The sequence below is a fragment of the Rhinopithecus roxellana genome, chromosome 16 (genome assembly GCF_007565055.1).
Source record: "Rhinopithecus roxellana isolate Shanxi Qingling chromosome 16, ASM756505v1, whole genome shotgun sequence".
In the NCBI taxonomy this organism is placed as follows: domain Eukaryota; kingdom Metazoa; phylum Chordata; class Mammalia; order Primates; family Cercopithecidae; genus Rhinopithecus; species Rhinopithecus roxellana.
This window is the reverse complement of record NC_044564.1, coordinates 89,289,155-89,304,628: the sequence shown is the minus strand read 5'-3', so window position 1 is coordinate 89,304,628 and position 15,474 is coordinate 89,289,155. Positions and strand designations below refer to the sequence as shown.

The 15,474-nt window shown below is 41.4% G+C and overlaps 1 pseudogene; it reads left to right on the top strand.

Annotated features, from left to right (window-relative positions):
- The window catches only part of LOC115893875, a 121,269-nt pseudogene that overhangs the window by 94,570 nt on the left and 11,225 nt on the right, over window positions 1–15,474 (top strand).

Below are 15,474 nucleotides of genomic sequence, written 5' to 3'. Positions count from 1 at the left end.
AGACAAGGTCTCACTATGTTGCGCAGTCTGGTCTCAAAGTCATGGACTCAAGCAATCCTCCTGCCTTGGCCTCCCAAAGTACTGGGATTACAGGCATGTGGCACCGCACCCAGCCTCTTTTTTAGTTTATATTCTTTATACATTTTGTGTACTATCACATTGTCATTCATGTATGGTCCCCTAATATAATGATGAATATACTCTTTCTCTCTCTCTCGTTCTCTCTCTCTCTTTCTGTGTGTGTGTGTGTGTGTGTGTGTGTGTGTGATTTCTATCTACATCACAAAAAGCTTATTTGTGTTGTTCAGATATTCTGTATAATCCTTATTTTTTGACTATGGCATATTTGTTTTATGTATGAGATCTCGTCTCCTTTGTAACTGGCTTGTCAATTTTCTTGCAGAAATTTTCCTATACGTGCCCAATTTTTGTTGCTATATCTAATGATTAATGAATGTAATCTGGTTAAAATCTCCCAGAGTAGGGAGGGGGAGTCGGGAAGTCTCCCACTGCGTGTGTAGATTTATCAATTTCTCCATGTAATTTTGTCAGCTTTTGTTTTATGTATTTTAGGTTGTCATTCAAAATGTGAATTATATTTTCCTGGAGTACTGGTCTTTTTGCTATTACATGGTACTGAAATTTTTGCTTAAAAGCTTAAGAGTGTGTAATCGCAACACAGTTTCTATTTTATTAGTATCGTTTGGCAAAATGCATTTTAGTATAACTGAAATCTAAAAATTACAGGCTTAAGCACCTCAGAGTTTATTCTATCAAGCAAAAGAAGTCTGAAAGTATTCATTCATGGCCTGGTGTCTTCACAAACTCCTACACCGTTTTTTTCTGTTCTGTATGTCATTCTCATTTTGTGATTTTCAACGTAACATTACTTGATGGTTCCCGAGATTGGCTGGGGTTGCATTAACTGAGTCAGCGTTCCAGGCCAGCAGCATGAGGAGGTTGGGGAGGAAAGGGGCACTCACACCTTCTCCTTTAAAAAATGCCCTCTCAGAAGTATCACCTGTATCTTTGTGGCCAAAGCATAGTTTCCTGGTTACATTTAAGGTAGGCTGGGAAAAGAGAGTCTTAGTGTATCCAGCTAAGAATTCATGTTCTGTTATTAGGGAACAAAGGATGAGTGAATGTTGAAAGACAGCTAGCTATCACTGTCACATCTCCTAAATACAAAAGTCAAAATTTATTTGTCCTTTGCTTTTTTCATCCATCTTGGCATTCAACCCCATCAACTAATCCCCACATACATTCTTAAGATGTTACTCTCTCCTGACTCTGTCTGATTTCTCAGTTTTTACTGCTGACACCTCTTCTTCAATACTGGTAATTTTTCAGATTCTTTTCTTTACATTCTCCTTTATCAGGTGTCCTCTCAAGCAGTCTTATTTACCCAGATAATTTTAGTTATTAATTATCTACTGGTGACTTCCAAATCTTTATCTTCACTCTAGGCCTCTGCCTAACTTCCTTCCTGTTAATTACAGAGATTAAACATGCCTGCCTACATGTTTAATCCCTGTAATCTCAATATGTGCAAAACATAAGTGATTTTATCTGGTTCCCTTTCTCCAACCTTTTCCCATTCATCAATCTCTACTTCAGTATATGACACCATAATCTCAGAGTATACAAAACGAATCATTGAGAATTTCACTTTAGTCCCTCCTTTTTCTTTTTTTTTTTTTTTTTTTGAGACGGAGTCTTGCTCTGCCGCCCAGGCTGGAGTGCAGTGGCCGGCTCTCAGCTCACTGCAAGCTCCGCCTCCCGGGTTGACGCCATTCTCCTGTCTCAGCCTCCCGAGTAGCTGGGACTACAGGCGCCCGCCTCGTCGCCCGGCTGGTTTTTTGTATTTTTTAGTAGAGACGGGGTTTCACCGTATTAGCCAGGATGGTCTCGATCTCCTGACCTCGTGATCCGCCCGTCTCGGCCTCCCAAAGTGCTGGGATTACAGGCTTGAGCCACCGCGCCCGGCCAGTCCCTCCTTTTTCTTACTGCATCTATCAATTCTAATTACTATCTACACCAATTGCTTTTTCTAGATTCCTGTTAAATAATATTTTCCCCCCAACTTGGGTGTTTTATTCTTTCACATGAAACATTGCCTGGACTTTCACTCTTGCTCATTCAAATGTATTCTCCATGCCATTTCTTGATAGTCTTTTTTTTATTTTTTATTTTTTATTTTAAGCTCTAGGGTACATGTGCAGGTTTGTTGCACAGGTAAACGTGTGTCATGAAGTTTGCTGAACCTATTAATCCATCACCTAGGTATTAAGCCCAGCGTGCATTAGCTCTTTTCCCTAATGCTCTCCCACCCCCACCCTTCCCTGATAGGCCCCAGTGAGTGTTGTTCCCCACCCTGTGTCTGTGTGTTCAGTTCCCACTTACAAGTGAGAACATCAAGTGTTTGGTTTTCTGTTCCTGCATCAGTTTGCTGAGGATAATGGCTTCCAGCTCCCTGCATATCCCTGCAAAGGACATGATCTCATTCCTTTTTACAGCTGCATAGTATTCCATGATGTATATATGCCACATTTTCTTTATCCAGTCTATCATTGATGGGCATTTGGGTTGATTCCATGTCTTTGCAATTGTGAAGAGTGCCACAATGAACATATGCATGCATTTATCTTTATAATGGAATGATTTCTATTTCTTTGGGTATATAACCAGTAATGGGATTGCTGGGTCAAATGGTATTTCCACTTCTAAATCTCTGAGGAATCACCACACTGTCTTACACAATGGTTGAACTAATTTACATTCCCACCAACAGTGTAAAAGCGTTCCTATTTCTCCACAACCTCACCAGCATCTTCTTGGCAGTTTTAAACACAAATTTAATCATCTTTTCTCCTAAACACCTTTCCTTCACTGCATACAGACCTCTCATCATGCAGACTAATTTAGTTCCCTGAATTTATCATGTATTTTCCTGTCTTTATACCTTTGCTCAAAATCACTTTGCCCTACTCTGCTTGCATTAAACATGTCATCTCCCAAGACTAAGCTTAAGTTTCATCAACTCTACAGAACTTAGTCTTGCACTCCATGTAGAATTTTCTTCTCTCTATTTGGGGTCATGCTATACTTTGCGCATCTCTTATACCCTTTACAATCTCTGAGACAACTGTAAGTTCTTTGATGTCTTGAAGCATATCGTGTAAAGTTGTGAAGATGTTCACAACATAAAGTTCTGAACATCTTGCTTAGTAAATATATGGCAGGTAATTCCTAAGAATTATCTAAGTAATTATGCTTAATAAATGTATGGCAGTTAATTCCTTTTTTATTTTTATTTTTTTCAGATGTCTTTCTTAACTACCAATGGCAGGTAATTCCTCAGAATTAAGTTGAAGAGAATTAAAACAGAGCCTATTTTATTTTCACTGGATATTGAATTCAATTTTGACAGCTCTTTCCCTTCAGCACTTGAAAAATATGGTGCCACTTCCTTTTGACATCTGTGGTTTTTAATGAGAAATTCACTCTTGTTCAAATCGCCCTTTCCCTACAGGTAATGTGTCATTTCTCTCTGACTGTTTTCAGGTTCTATTCTTGAATTTGGATTTTATAAATCTTACAATGTATCTAGACGTGGATTTATTTGAGGTTTTCCTTTTGGAGATTTGGTCAGCTGCTTGAATCTATACATTTATGCCTTTTACCAAATTTGGGAGGTTTTCAGCTATTATTTCTTCAAATCTTTTTCCGGTCTCCCATCCTACTTTTTCATTCCTTCTAGGACTGATGAAATGATTGTTGGCTGTTCTGTTATTGTCCCACTGGGTCCCTTAGGCTGAATACAGCCCAAGGGAATTGATGAAACAATCATTTCACCATTATTTTTTCTATTGTTCAGATATGGATAATTTCTGTTTATCTGTCTTACAGGTAACTGAGGTAACTGCTTCTTTTCTTTGAATCTCCATTCTGCTGTTGAGATCATCCAGTGAGGTTTTTAATTTCATTTATTGTATTTTTTGGTTCTAAAATTTTCATTTTGTTCTTCCTCATACCTTCTATTTCTTCGCTGAGAATTTGTATATTTCCACTTGATTCAAGACTATTTACAGCTGCTTGTTGCAACACTTTTAGTTAGCTACTTTAAATCCTTGTCAAATAATTCCAACATCTGATTCATCTGAGTGTTGCTATCTGTTGATGCTCTTTTCTCGTTTGATTTGAGATTTTCTTGGTTCTTAAGATGATGAATAATTTTGGCTTTATTCAGGACATTCTAAATATCATGTTATGAGATTCTGTTTTCTCTTTAAATCCTCTATTTTAGCAGTTGTCAACACATTTAGGTTTAGAGTACGTGTCTTGGTCTATTTTTATGGGCTGTAGTTCAAATTCAACTTAAGTTTTGAAAGTCTTTGCAGTTCTACTTTGGTCTCCCTCATTTTTGTGCAACCCAGAAGGCAATTTGAAACCTGGACAGTATCCCCTACCCTAGTTCAGCCCCGAAACCTTTTTCCTATGTTGATTCTGATTGATTTTATACATGGGCTGCTCATAGGTGTGCCCAGGGCATCATACACATCTTTAAAGAACCCCTTTTTATAACTTTCTCCATAGTCCATCCTCCACTCTCTATTGGAAGGAGAAGGTAGCTACTTCTTTGCTGTCATTCACTTAATTTGGGGTAGGGTTAGCCAACACAGTCTATATAATGCCTGCTGGAGAGGCAAGAGGGGTGCTACCTCTCTTTCAGCTAATGCAGTTGGGATGGTTGAGAGAGCTCCACCCCACCATCTTGGAGTCACATTGTTTGGTGAAGAAGGCAAAGGATGCATCTTTTGTCGTTTTCACCTCCAGTATACTGTTGTGCAGTAAAAGATTAACTTTGCCTAAAGAGAGGTTTGGCTTTTGCATTCAGCTCCTGGGAGGTAACCTCTAAATCTTTGGAATGTCTTGCAGGTCTTGCTTGGGCCATGTAAGATGGTATATAATGACAATGTGATTACAATGGGAGCTTTGGGCCACACTGAATATTCCATGCTAACGTGGTTTATAGTGGGGTACGTTTGGCCATGCAGTATCAGCTCTGGAGGGGCTAGAGACACAGCCACAATGGGAGTCATTCATGTCCACATGATCACGTCTCAGTAAAAACTCTGGACATCAAGACTCAAGTGAACTTCCCCAGTTGGCAATACTCCATGCATATTATCATCACCCATCATTGCTGGGAGAAGTGCTGTCCATATGACTCCACTGGGAGAAAACCACTGGAAAGCTCACACCTGGAACTCTCCTTGACCCTGTGCTAAGCACATCTTCCCTTGGCTGATTTTGATCTGTATCCTTTCATTGTAAAGCCACTGTATAACACCATAGCCATGAGTATAATGGCTTTTCTAATTTCTGTGAGTTTTCCAGTGAATTATGGAAACTGAGGGTGGTCTTGGGACCCCTGACTTGGAATTGGTGTCAGAAGTACGGGTGATCCTGGGAAATCCCCCTGCTTGCAGTAGGTGTCAGAAGTGAGGGTGTTCTTGGGTACTTCTGAACTTTGTAGGTATGTGCAGTCAAAAGGGCCCATCCTGTAGTGCTGCCCTATTTCCAATTATTTGACTGGAAAATGTATGCTTTGGGGAGGCCTTTTTTGTCTGTGCTCACTGGTTCTTCCAGGTTGCAAGCTCCTCTAGTGCTCATTTTGCAATATGTAGGAGCTCCCTCTCTCCCTCTAAGCAATCCTAGGGAACTCACTACTGTGTTGTTTTTTAAGTCCTTAGGTTCTACTTTCTTTTCTCCACCAGTTAGTCTTCTGATAGATGCTTTATGTATTTTTCTAGATTTTAGGTAATTAGCAGGAGGAATGGTGTAGAATGCACTCTTTTTTTGTTTTGTTTTGTTTTTTAGAACCAGAAGTCTCAATCCTTGCTTTTAACTTGAATGTTTAAGGCATTTACACTTAATGTAATCACTAATATACTTGAATTTATATATACTACCTTACTATTAGTTTTTATTTTTTAGTTTGTATTTATTTATTTATTTGAGATGGAGTCTCACTCTGTTGCCCATGCAGGAGTGCAGTGGTGTGATCAGGACTCACTGAAGCCTCGACTTCTCAGGCTCAAGCAATCCTCCCATCTCAGCCTCCCAAGTAGCTGGGACTACAGGTGCATGCCACAATGCCTGACTACTTTCTGAATTTTTAATACAGATGGGTTTTGCGTGTTAGCCAGGCTGGTCTCTAACTCTTGGCTTCAAGTGATCCCCCTACCTCGCCCTCCCAAAGTGCTGGGATTATAGGCATGAGCCACTACACCCAGCCGTGGTATTTATATTCTCTATGCCTCATGTCTTTTTGTTGTTGTTGTTCCTCTATTACTGCTTTACCACCTTTATAGTGTACCATTTTAATTCTTTTTTTTTTTAAGTCTTTCTTTTTTATTTTCTTCGTAACTTTTAACAGTGGATAGATATCCAAACAGAAAATAACAAATCACCGGACTTGAATTACACTTTAGATTAGATAAACCTAATAGACATATACTGAACATTCTATGCAACAGGAGCAGGATATACATTCTCTTTTTTGGGGGGCCAGGAGGGGGGAGTTTCGCTCTTGTTGCCCAGGCTGGAGTGCAATGGCACAATCTTGACTCACTGGAACCTCCGCCTCCCCAGTTCAAGTGATTCTCCTGCCTCAGCCTCCCAAGTAGCTGGAATTACAGGCATGCGCCACCATGCCCGGCTAATTTTGTATTGTACTTTTAGTAGAGATGGGGTTTCACCCTATTGGTTACGCTGGTCTCGAACTCCTGACCTCAGGTGATCCACCCACCTCGGCCTCCCAAAGTGCTGGGATTACAGACTGAGTCACCACGCCTGGCCAGGATATACATTCTTAAGCACATAAGGAACATTCTCCAGGATAGGTCATATATTAAGCCACAAAACAAGCCTTAAGATTGAAACCATATCAAGTATCTTTTCTAACAGTGAAACTAGAAATCCTAACAGGAGTACAACTGGAAAATTCACGAATACATGGAAATTAACACACTCCTGAATGACCACTGGGCCAAAAAGAAAAGCAAATGGGAAATTTTTTTTTAAAAAATTGAGAAACAAATGCAACATATCAAAACCTAAGGGAAGCACAACACCGTATATCAAAACTTAAGGGAGAAAGCAGTTCTAAGAGGGAATTTTGTAGCAATAAATGCTTACATTAAGAAAAATCTCAAATGAACAACCTAACATTATGCCTCAAGAAACTAGAACATGGACAAACTAAGAGATGGTTTTTTGAAAAGAAAAACAACATGAAAAAAAAAATCTTCAGCTAGTTAAGGGAAAAAAAAAGACTCAAAATCAGAAATGAAAGAGGACACATAACAACTGATAACACAAAAATTCAAAGGATCGGCCAGGTGCAGTGGCTCATGCCTGTAATCCCAGCACTTTGGGAGGCCGAGGCAAGCAGATAATTTGAGGTCCCAGCCTGGTCACATGGTGAAACCCCTATCTACTAAAACTACAAAAATTAGCTGGGTGTGGTGGTGGGCCCCTGTAATTCCAACCACTCAGGAGTCTGAGGCAGGAGAATCGCTTGAACCCAGGAGGCAGAGGTTGCAGTGAGCCAAGATCAGGCCACCGTACTCCAGCCTAGGTGGCAAAGTGAGACTCCATCTCAAAAAAAAAAAAAAAAAAAAAAAAATCAGATGATCATAAGACACAAACACACTTAAATTGGATAAGCAAGAAAAACTAATTTCAAGAAACATACAATCCTACCAAGACTGAATCACGCAGAAATAGGAATTCTGAACAGACCAATAATAAGCAAGGAAACTGGATCAATAATCAAAATCTCCCAGCAAACAAAAGCCTAGGACCAGAAGGTTTCACTGGTCAATTTTACCAAACATTTAAAGAACCAATACCAATTCTTTTCAGATCTCCCAAAAATTTAAGAGGGAACGATTCCAAACTTATTTTATGAGGCCAGCATTACCGATACAAAGCCAGAAAAGGACACCACAAGAAAAGACAATTACAGACCAGTATTCTTGATGAGCATAGATGCAAAAATTCCTTGACAAAACACTAACTTGCAAACTGAATTCAATAGCATGTTAAAAGAATCATCCCCCATGATTAAGTGGGATTTAACTGTAGGATGCAAGGGTGGTTAAACATATGCAAATCAATAAATGTGATACACCACATTCACTGAATGAAGTTTAAAAAAATCACATCTCAATAGATGCAGAAAGAGCATTTGACAAAATCAACATTTCATGTTAAAAACTTTCAACAAATTAGGCAGAGAAGGCATGTAATAAATATAATAAATACTATCAACATAATAAAGGCCATACATGACAAGCCTACAGCAAACATCATATTCAGTGGTGAAAAGCTGAAATATTTTCCTTTAAGATCACAAGGAAGACAAGAATGCCCACTCTTAATACTTCTATTCAACTTAGTACTAGAATTCTAAATAGAGCAATTAGAAAATAAGTCACCTAAATTGGAAAGGAAGAAATTAAAAAATGTTTGTTTGCAGATGATCTTATATGTAGTAAACCCTAAAGATACCACCAAAAAAAAAATTATACTTTTTTTGGGTAAAGCTGCAATTTTTTTTTTTTTTTTCTTCTTTTTGAGACAGAGTCTTTGTTCTGTCGCCCAGGCTGGAGTACAGTGGTGCAATCTCAGCTCACTGCAAGCTCCACCTCCCAGGTTCACACCATTCTCCTGCCTCAGCCTCCCGAGTAGCTGGGACTACAGGCGCCCGCCCCCACGCCTGGCTAATTTTTGTATTTTTAAAAATTGGTAAAGTTGCAGAACATAAACCCAACATACAAAAATCGGCTGTGTTTCTTTTTTTTTTTTTTTTTTGAGACGGAGTCTTGCTCTGCCGCCCAGGCTGGAGTGCAGTGGCCGGCTCTCAGCTCACTGCAAGCTCCGCCTCCTGGGTTCATGCCATTCTCCTGCCTCAGCCTCCCAAGTAGCTGGGACTACAGGCGCCCACCTCGTCGCCCGGCTAGTTTTTTGTATTTTTTAGTAGAGACGGGGTTTCACCATATTAGCCAGGATGGTCTCGATCTCCTGACCTCGTGATCCGCCCGTCTCGGCCTCCCAAAGTGCTGGGATTACAGGCTTGAGCCACCGCGCCCGGCCGGCTGTGTTTCTATATACTAATAATGAATTACCTGAAAAAGAATTTAAGGGGAAAAATATCCCATTTGAAACGGCATCAAAAAGAATAAAATACTTAGGAATAAATTTTACCAAGGAAGTGAAATATCTAATCTGGCAACTATAAAACGCTGATAAAAATAAATTGAAAAAGACATAAGAAACAGATACCGCATGTCTGGATTGGAAGGACTATCATGGTTAATATGTCCATACTACCAAAAGTAACCAACAGATTCAATGCAATCCCTATAAAACTTGAAATTTCACTTGCAAAGAGAATCCAATTGGACCCTTACCTTACTCTATAATAGACAAAAATCTATTCAAAATGGATTAAAGACTTCAATGTAAGATACGAAACCATAAAAATTGTAAAAGAAAACAGAAAGGAAAAGCTCCTTGACACTGGTCTTGGCAATGATTTTTGCCTGTGACACCAAAAACATAGGTAACAAAAATAATAAGTGGGACCACATCAAACTGAAACATTTTTGCACAGCAAAGGAAGCAATCCATAAAATGAAATGGCAACCTACAGAGCAGGAGGAAATATCTGCAAACCATATGATAGGAGGCTAATATCCAAAATGTATAATGAACTCATACAACTCAATAGCAAAGAGACAACTAACCTGATTTTAAAATGGAAAAGGACCTGAATAGGCATTTTTCCAAGGAAGACATACAAATGGCCAACAGGTATATGAGAAACTACCCAACATCACTAATCATCAGGAAAATGAAAATCAAAACCAGCCCTGGCACAGTGGCTCATGCCTGTAATATTAGCACTTTGGGAGGCCAAGGCGGGCGGATCACTTGAGGTCAGGAATTTAAGACCAGCCCAGTCAACGGGGAAACCCGTCTCTACTAAAAACAGCAAAAATTAGCCGGGCATGGTGGCATGTGCCTGTAATACCAGCTACTGGGGAGGCTGAGGCACAAGAATCGCTTGAACCTGGGAGGCCAAGGTTGCAGTGAGCCAAGATTGTGCCACTGCACTCCAGCCTGGATGACAAAGCAGGGGAGAAGGAAGGGGGGAGGAGGGGAAGGGGGGAAGAGAGGGGCAGGCGAGATCAAAGCCATAAAGAGCTATCACCTCACACCTGTTAGAATGGCTATTATCAAAAAGTCAAAAAATAACAAGTGCTGACGAAGATGTGGAGAAAAGGGGAACCTTTATACTCTGTTGGTGGGAATGTAAATTGCTACAGCCATTATGGAAGACACATGGAGGTTCCTCAAAAACCTGAAAGTAGAATTACCCTATGATTCAGTAATTCCTTCTTCTGGGTATATATTCAAAGGAAATAAAACCAGCATCTCAAAGACATATCTGCATTTCCATGTTCAATTCAGTATTCACAACAGCTGAGATATGGAAAAAAATCTAAATTTCCATTCACAAACAGATAAAGAAAATGTGACGTCTGTGTGTATATACAATTGGATATTATTCACCCTTAAAAGAAGAAAATCTTGCCATCTGTGACAACGTGGATATGCCTGGAGGACATTATGATAAGTGAAATATGCCAGATGCAGGAAGACAAACACTACATGATCTCACTTATATATAGAATCTATAAAAGTCAACCCCAGAAAAAGAAGTGGTCACCAGGTGCTTGGGTGTGGGAAGAAAAAGGGCAATGTTGGCAAAGGGTGCAAACTCTGAGTTCTAAGTTGAAGTTCTAGACATCTAATGTACAACATGATGCATATTGTTAATATAGGTACTTGAAGTTTGTTGCGCTGGGTCTAACTTTAAAAATGGCCATCTAACACTGCCACCCAGTGGTCACTGCAGTTTAAAACACAATGACAAATAATCACTCTACTTCCAAGACAAGCAAAAGTGGCTTTATAAAAATGACATTGTTGGCCTGGTGCGGTGGTTTACGCCTATAATCTCAGCACTTTGGGAGGCCAAGGCGGGTGGATCACCTCATGTAGGGAGTTCAAGACCAGTCTGGCCAACATGGTGAAACTGTCTCTACTAGAAATACAAACATTAGCCAGACATGGTGGTTCACGCCTGCACTCCCAGCTACTTGGAAGGCTGAGAGGCAGAGTTTGCAGTGAGCCAAGATCACACCACTGCACTCCAGCCTGGGCAACAGAGTGAGACTCGGTCTCAAAAAAAAAGAAAAAAAGTTAAAAACAGCTTTCTAACAATGCCCATAAAAAACAATTTAAAATATATACCCCATTAACAAAACCACAATAAATAAAAGACCTATTCTAATACACCTTACTGAAATATTTGACAGTCCATTTATCTTTACATGTTCTGCATTCTTGAGTATTCTAAATGATTCAGTTTAATCAAGCTAATCTCAGATGGGACTGAAAAAAAAATTCATGCTGAAATATGAAGGGACTAATAACCTCCACATTACTATTCCCATTCATGGGTTTTTTCCTAACTTTTCAGGTTATGTTCCTTTTTATAAATTTTAGAAAATGCAAGTCTTTTTATTTTTCTTATCCCAAATGAATCTCTACCCATTAGCATTTCACCTTCTTGACCCTCAATCCCACTGATTCCTCTCTTCTCCACGTTCTTCTCTGTACCTTGGTGCCTGTATGTTGTTTTTTCAATAATAAGGGCCTTTCCCACTTCAGAGAGGAGTGCTGCCTCAAATGCAAGCTGGCCTCGCCTCCCTACACACCTGGGACTGTCCAGAGGGACAATCCCAGAATACAATAGGGAGATCAAGGATAAAAGAGGTTCCTTAGCTCTTTCAATGAAGACAAGCCAAACTTCCTGTTAGCAACCTAGATGGAGGCCGGGCGCGGTGGCTCACGCCTGTAATCCCAACACTTTGGGATGCTCTGGCAGGCGGATCGCCTTAGGTCAGGAGTTCGAGACCAGCCTGACCAACATGGCAAAAAACCTGTCTCTACTAAAATACCAAAAAAAAAAAAAAAAAAATTAGCCAGGGATGGTGCACGTCTAGTAATCCCAGCTACTTGGGAGGGTGAAGCACGAGAATCACTTGAACCTGGGAGGTGGAGGTTGCAGTGAGTGAAGATGCAAGATGGTGCCACTGCACCCTGGCCTGGGTGAGAGAGCGAGATTCTGTCTCAAAACAAAACAAGCCTAGATGGAGGAAACAGCCACTGCCTTCAGACTCTATCACCTAGCAGTGGAATCACATGGATGCCTTGGTGAAACACTGAATACAGTAATGACAGGAACATACACATGTTAACAGAACAGGGGAGAAAAGACCTAGCAACATCTTGCCTCTCCAACATAAAAGAGCAGCTCCTTTGGATGTATAATGCTCAGGAAACACAAAAATTCTATGATGAACGTTTTTAAACATTCCAATTCAGTTTTGCAAAGGATATAGTTGAATAAAGAGTATACTTTGTTCATGCCTGCTCAGTCTTCATTGCTAGATATGTGTGCAGTGTGGTTGTCTTTTCTACATTTAGAGAAAGGTATATTAGTCCATTCTCATGCTTCTATAAAGAACTGCCCAACGAGGTGGCGGGCGCCTGTAGTCCCAGCTACTCGGGAGGCTGAGGCAGGAGAATGGCGTAAAACCCGGGAGGCCACTGCACTCCAGCCTGGGCGATAGAGCGAGACTCTGTCTCAAAAAAAAAAAAAAGAAAAAAAAAAAAAAAGAACTGCCCAATACGGGGTAATTTACAAACTTTATTTCACATCACAGTTCCACAGGGCTGGGGAGGCCTCAGGAAATTTAAAATCATGATGGAGGGAAAGCAAACAAGTCCTTCACATGCTGACAGGAAGAAGAAGTGCCAAGCAAAAGGGGGGAAAGCCCCTTATAAAACCATCAGATCTTGTGAGAACTCACTGTCATGAGAAGAGCAGCATGGGTGTAACTGTGCCCATGATTCATTTACCTCCTACCAGGTCCCTCCCATGACACAGGATTATGGGAACCCCAATTCAAGATGAGATTTGGGTGGGTACACAGCCAAACCATATTGTTCTGCCCCTGGCCCCTCCCAAGTCTCATGTCCTCACATTTCAAAATACAATCATGCCCTTCCAACAGGCCCCTTAAGCCTTAACTAACTCCAGCATTAACTCAGAAGTCTGAGTCCAAAGTCTCATCTGACACAAGGCAGCAAGACCCTTCTACCTATGAGCCTGTAAAATCAAAGGCAAGTTAGTTACTTCCTATATACAATGTGGGTAGAGGCATTGGGTAAATACACCTGTTGCAAATGGGTGAAACTGGCCAAAACAAATGGGTTACAGGACTGATGCAAGTCCAAAATCGAGCAAGGCAGCCAAATCTTAAAGCTCCGAATGATCTTTGACTCCATGTCTCACCTCCAGGGCATTCTGATGCAAGAGGTGAGCTCCCACAGCTTTGGGCAGCTCCGCCCCTGTGGCTTTGCAGGGGTTGTCTGCAGCTTCTCCAGGCACACAGTGCAAGCCGTAGGTGGATCTACCATTCTGGGGTCTGGAGGACGGTGGCCCTCTTCTAATTCCACTAGGCAGTGCCCCAGTGGGGACTCTGGGGGCTGTGACCACACATTTCCCTCTCGCACTGCCCAAGCAGAGATTTTCCATGAGAGCACCACCCCTGTAGAAAACGTATGCCTGGACATCCGTGTATTTCCATACATCCTCCTCTGAAATCTAGGTGGAGGTTCCCAAACTTCAATTCTTGACTTCTGTGTACCCGCAAGCCCAACACCACGTGTAAGCCAGCAAGGCCTGGGGCTTGCACCCTCTGAAGCAATGGCCTCAGCTGTATATTGGCCCCTTTTAGCCACAGATGGGACACAGGGCACCAAGTCCCCAGACTGCACAAAGCAGCAAGGTCCTAGGCCTGGCTAAGGAAACAATTTTTTCCTCCTAGCCCCTGGGCCTATGATAGGAGGGGCTGCCATGAAGACTTCTGACATGCCTGGAGACAGTTTCCCCATTGCCTTGGTGATTATCATTTGGCTCCTCCTTACTTATGCAAATTTCTGCAACCAGCTGGATTTTCTCCTTAGAAAATTGGTTTTTTCTTTTCTATTGCACTGTCACGCTTCAAATTTTCTGAACTTTTATGCTCTGCTTCTCTTTTAAACGTGCCAATTCCAAACCATATTTTTGTGAATACATAAAACTGAATGCTTTTAACAGCACCTAAATCACCTCTTGAACCCTTTGCTGCTTGGAGATTTCTTATACCATATACCCTAAATCATCTCTCTGAAATTCAACGTTCCACAGATCTCTAGAGCCACGGCAAAATGCTGCCAGTCTCTTTGCTAAAACATAGGAAGAGTCACATTCGGTTCCCAACACATTGCTCCTCTCCATCTGAGACCACCTCAGCCTGGATTTCGTTGTCCATATCTCTATCAGCATGTTGGTCAAAGCCATTCAACAAGTCTCTTAAGAAGTTCCAAACTTTCCCACATCTTCCTTTCTTCTTCTGAGCCCTCCAAACTGTTCCAATCTCTGCCTGTTACTCAGTTCCAAAGTCACTTCCACATTTTCGGTATCTTGACAGCAGTCCCCCACTATCTGGTACCTCGTTTGACGGAAAATGGAGCCAGTTGATGGCTGCACAGAAGCACGGACGCACACACACGTAGCAGGTATGTTGATGGTACCAATGATTCAGTCCCTCAATTCTTCTGTCGTCCTCTGCTCGGCATACCCATTTCTTTGTCAACTGGCTGTTCTACCAACAGAGGACAGACACTAGAGGGAGGCTGCAAACTGAAGAGGAGGAGGCACTGACTGCTTCCCGTCTGCTTCTCACAGCTTAATTCCAACAATGCTCCTTCACCCTGGCAAAGGCAGTTCCCTCCCATAGCTGCAGCTCAACTGAGTTAGCAGTTTTGCAGTTTTTCCAACATATGCAAATTAGGTACACTGTGCCAGCCCCAGCCACTACCCCTCATGGACCTTTTCTCTAAACCTAGAAATACCACCACCAACCAGCAGGTGGCCCCTCCTCAGACGTCTGACCCAATTACATAGGGACCCTTCTGTAAGTTGCAATAATTCAAACTTACACCCTTTGTTCCTTCAGCCCTGGGGAAACTGCTGTTTTCACCCCTACAATATCTTAGAGTAGTTCTCAAACTGTGATCCTAGGACCAGCAACACTGGCATCTCCTGAGAACTTAAGACATGCAGGTTCTTAAGCATCCCAGCCTACTGAGTAACTCTGATGGTGTCACCAGGAATCTGTGTTTAATGAGCTCTGACACATGCTGAAGTTTGAGAACCACTGCCCACTGACTTGGAGTTCTTATTTCACTCTCTCAGCTGCCTCCTTAACATTTACAGTAGAC